The sequence below is a fragment of the Platichthys flesus genome, chromosome 11, assembly GCF_949316205.1.
Source record: "Platichthys flesus chromosome 11, fPlaFle2.1, whole genome shotgun sequence".
In the NCBI taxonomy this organism is placed as follows: domain Eukaryota; kingdom Metazoa; phylum Chordata; class Actinopteri; order Pleuronectiformes; family Pleuronectidae; genus Platichthys; species Platichthys flesus.
The window spans coordinates 20,941,655-20,946,703 of NC_084955.1; the positions used below are offsets into that span (position 1 = coordinate 20,941,655).

Here is a 5,049-nt window from a genome sequence, read left to right on the forward strand (position 1 = left end):
GTTTGTCCTCACTCTTTCTGTCGCCTTTTTTATTTCCCAGGCAAAGAAAGCCTTCAAAGGAGCGATTGTGCAGCGCGGCTCAAGTGGCCTGTTGGTGAGCGGACAGCACGGCAACACAACAAACATGGCTGGCACTAATCAGGGCCCCGGCTAATGTAAACAATGTCATTTTTTTGCCCTTAATGAGCCAATTTCCCGCAGATACGAGAGGGCTAACAATTGGGGCAGCGCCTTTGATGTGATTCATCTGAAGGTTTGTTTGTGATCGCTTGGCACTTTTTTTTGTCGGAAGCCCCGCGCCGGGCTGCTTTCATCTCCCCCTGAAAAGGGAGAGAGCCACGACTCACTTGGGTCAAAGGAAGGGAGGGAGAGGGGGGGGGGGGGGGGGGATAAAAATAATAATTTCTATCTGTTTCGTTTTTTTTTTATAAAGACAACTATCCTCCCCCCTTTTATTGGAAACTAGTCCTAATCAGCTGACCGGCCCCCCTCTTGTCCCCCTCCCCTTTAGCCCCACAAAAACGCACTCCTGTAAACATGCATGCATACGCGAAGGAGCATCATACATGAGGGATTAAAAAAAAAGAAATGAGCATCGTTCATGCTCGGTGTCTATAGTGATCAAATAGAACTCATTAAAAGGGCACCCCAGTGTGTGAGCTGTGGACACTGACGGGGCCTTCATTAACATGGAGCTGACAAAAGGTAAGGCAGACCAAAGAGGCAGCCGGCGGGCCAGGTGTGTGAGCCATGCCGCCTTTCAAGATGGCACCGCAGCCAGGGGGCGCCGTCGGAACCACATAGTGAGACGGTTCTGATGAGAGGGAGCAATAAATAAAGAGGGGTATAGAGTCGGAGAGAAGGATGAAGAGTTTCTTCAGTGGGTTCAAGTCCAGCTAAATTGGATCCATCTATTGAGGTGGATCACAACAGTCTCTCCGTGACATTCCTTGAGCAGTTGAACACCCCAATTATCATAATAAAGTGAAGTCCTCCAAAGTTCAGCAAAAGGCCACAGGAACACAAACGAATAACAGAAACTAAAGAGGAGAGAGGAGAGAGAGGGATATTGATGTGATGAAGGTAGTCAAAGGTAGTGACCAAAGGCAATACATCGCCCCATGTCCAGGCCAATTCCAATCCATCACTGGAGCTGAAGTGAAGTCAACTCCAGGCTAGTCAGTCAGCCAGGCCCCCCCATTACTCCAAACACACACACACTGACACACACAAACACACACACACACCTCTGCCTGCCTCTCCGGCCATGAGTCAGTGGTCCTCTGGGGCCAAACACACACGCATACACACACACACATTGCACCTGCTGGACCCTGCAGTCACCAGCTGTCAATTCCACGTGTTCTGTGCCGTCTGTTTAGTGTGTTTAGTGTGTGTGTGTGTGTGTGTGTGTATGTGTGTGTGTATGTGTATAAAGAGTAGGCTGCAGCAAAGTTACATGGTCAGGTGGCCCATTAACAGAGGCAAAGAAAATGATGAGGGTCTTTCAAGGACATTTACCTGCATTCAACAAATGTTTTAAAAAAAGATGAACTGCACCTTATTCTTATTCTTGCTTTAAACATAAATAGGTTTTGGGGTCATTTTGTGAATATCAATGGTTAAAATATAATTGAAGAAGATCCTTATTGTCAAAGGCAATAATCCAGGAAAGATTCCACAGAGCACAGGTCATTTGCCTTCCTCATAATCTTCAGTGCTGATCAAATCAACAGAAAATCATTTGAAAGGACAATTTGACAATGAAATAATTATATATGTAATTAAAGAAGTCTGATTGCATCCTCGCTCTCAAATGTAGAGGTATTCTTTTATTCTGTTTTTAAATATTTGCTGATTAAATAATTATCGTTATAATTTTTAAGCTATTAATTGAAACCAAAAAGCAATTTAAAGGCAGCGCCTCTCGTAATGTAAGGTGCCCTGGTTGCCTGGGGGGGGGGGGGGGGGGTTCACATGCTGACCGTGAACTGCATTGCCCCCAATTGCCAGTCCAGTCGTGACCTCTGTTGTCTGTCGTCTTTCCCCTCTGTTCTTGTCACCTGTGTTCTATTGACTATATAATAAAAGGCATTAAAATAAACTTGTGATGCATGATTCATTATTTGATGGCAGTCATTTCTAATTGCAATACATGGCCCTACATTAGTAAGTGGAAAAATACAACAATGAAAAAGTGCAAATAAACGACACAAATAACCATAAAGTCCTAAAATGGATAGTTGGAGAAATAAGACACATTACAGTGTTTACCTCGAGGGCATGACCTTAATCCTGAGCTCCCACCCCCCCTCTGCAAGGGACAGGCAGATAGGAAGTCGGCCTCAGACAATGAAAAACATGTCTGTTTTGGGGGGGAAATCAATAATGTGTTGTGATGTGAAACTGATTCCCCACTGGATTTGGCTGTGCTCGGTGCAAAGCCCATTCTCTGTGTGGCCCTGAGGTAAATAGTGTACTTTGTTACAGTGTGTAGCAGTAAGCCTCAGAGACCTGTGCAGCGATTAAGCCGTATTGGAGAACATTAGCCCAGGCCATGTCACGGCAGGCTGAAACAGGCCTGGCGTGGAATGGGAAGGGATGAAGAGAGGGTGCACCAGAGGGGAAGAGAGCAAGGGGGAAAAAAGGGGGGATCAAAGGAGAATAAAATGAAAGAAAAACTGGGCGGAAGAGACAGAAATGAACAGCGATAAAATAAAAATAAATGAAATGTGACAGAGAGGAGAGAAAAGTGTAACAGACACATGACAGTTATAGGCTTGATTCCTGCAAAGATGCACTCTCACGTCCGGAGAAAGACAAGACATGTAGCAATCAAACCCGAGACACTTTGTGGTGTCACTGCTGACAGGAGAGAGAGAGAGACTAGAGGCGTCACGCCGGAGCGATAGAAGAGTGGAGCGGAGGACGGAGAGAGGAGAAGAGATGCAGTACAGGGACGGAGAGAGAGACAAATTCCCTGCTGATGGCTATTTACAGGCTATTCCCCCCCACAGTCTGAAGCCCCTTTTCTCATCCCCCCCCCCCCCCCCCCCCTCTTTATTTATCTCTCTCCTTCCTTCTGTGGGAAATCCGTGACTTTTGCATAATGGTGGTGTACACCGGTTAGAGGTCCTGGTGGTGGCAAGATGAGCAACCCAAGGTGATGGAGAAAGTGGGGCTGGTAATGGAGGGGAGGACAGAGAGGAGCTGATCTCTGGGGGGGGGGGGGAGACAAATCTCTGACCATCTACCTAGACCCCCCAACCCCCCCTCTCTGTTCTAGTCCCCCTTTGCCCCCCGTCACCCACCTCTCCCCTCCATCCCTCCCCTCGCACGCCATTCCTCCTCGCCTCCTCTCTCTCTCCTCTGCCCACCCCTCCACCCCCCTCTTTGTCTCTCCAGGAGGCAGTTGTCAATCAAACGCGTCTCCCACAATCCCTCTGGAGCTCATTGTGCCCGCGGTCGCTGGCGGAGGCAGGCGTTGCGAGGCGGAGAGCCGCAGATGGAGGGAGCACTGTCAATCATTGTCACTAATTATTAATTTCTGTCACTCAGGGCCCCGTGGCAGCCACGTAACGGGGCCTATCACTCTCCATCTCTATCTCTCTCTCTCCCTCTCCCTTCCGTCTCCATTCTCCTCCTCCTCTCCACTCATTCAGCGAGTTGGTCTACATCCCTCTGTCCCTCCCATCTTCTGTCCCTCTCCACCTCCCTTGCCCCTCGTTAAAGCCTCGGCCTCTCTTCCCCTTTCTCGTTCAGGTCGTCTGTTGTTTCCCATTTCTCCTTCCTCTCTCTCTCTCTCTCTCTCTCTCTCTCTGTCTCTCTCTCTCTTCCTCTCTCTCTCTCTCTCTCTCTCGGGCTGCAGTCCACCTCCCCTCCCCTGTTCCTCCCTCTGTCTCGCTCAACACTCCCAGGGTGAGTTGATTTGGTATGCCACCCCGGCCACAAAAAGTTCAACCTTTCATTATGTGGTGCACGTGCACTCAGAACTGCCCCCCCTCCTCCCCTTATCCCCTCCTCCCATCACCAGGTCAGTCCCCTTGACTCTCTCCTCCCTTTTAATTGTATTCTGCCCTCCACCCCACTCAGCCTCTCATTTTCCCCATCTGACCCCCCCAACACACTATACCCAACTCATCCTGTAATTCCACAAGAATCAAATAAATAGATTAAGAAAGACCTGCGTGGCTTTCTCTCTCCCTTTCTTTAATTCCAGACTCGGTGGGTCTCTTTGTGTTTTTGATTTTTGCCTTTTTCACCTGTGATGTCACTGTGATGGCGGCTAATGAGGGAGGCCTGACCCACGTGTAGTTGCAACTGAGAGTGGAGAGGGTCCACTCCGCTAAGGGTTCTGATCCGCTCCCCCACCCTCACCTCATTACCAGAAGAGGGTAGGCTGGGAGGCAAATAAGAGAGAGAGAGAGAGATAGAAAGAGAGAGAGAGAGAGCAAGTGAGAGAGTTGATGATTAGGAGTTAGATCACATTCACATATACACACACGCATTCATAAAAACACAGCGCCTCCGCCCGGGCCGGCCCATTGCACAGGCAACATATTCGGTGGCCTTGGGTGCAAAATGTCAGGAACATAACTTTTAATCACGGATACAGTCACAACATTATCGACGGTAGAACGGCTCTCTGAGGGCACAGCAAGGCAGCCGTCACCTCATGGAACCACATTTACATTTACTGTATTCATATTTTTATTCGGATCGGCACCAAATTGCAAACACTCACGAATATCAATCTCTTAAACGTGCCTGATTTCTTTCACTAAGATCCATGAATTATTCTCTGAGAAATCATTGAAAATTCTATGATAAAGTTGAAAAGAAAATCGAGATTTGTAGTAATCCATACAGTGATATTTAAGCAGTTTGGCTTGAAAACACACAAAATAAACCAATGGAACGATAGATAATTAATTTGTATTGATCACACGGAAGTTTTAGGAAAAACAAAGTTACTCGTCCCTGGGTGGACTTGAACCACCAACCTTTCGATTAACAGTCGAACGCGCTAACCGATTGCGCCACAGAGAC

The 5,049-nt window shown here is 47.9% G+C and overlaps 1 non-coding gene across 1 annotated transcript; it reads right to left on the reverse strand.

The window, feature by feature from the left end:
• Nucleotides 1-4,975: 4,975 nt before the first annotated feature.
• Nucleotides 4,976-5,049, reverse strand: trnan-guu (transfer RNA asparagine (anticodon GUU)). The gene has a single exon. It is a non-coding gene; the product is annotated as a tRNA-Asn (tRNA).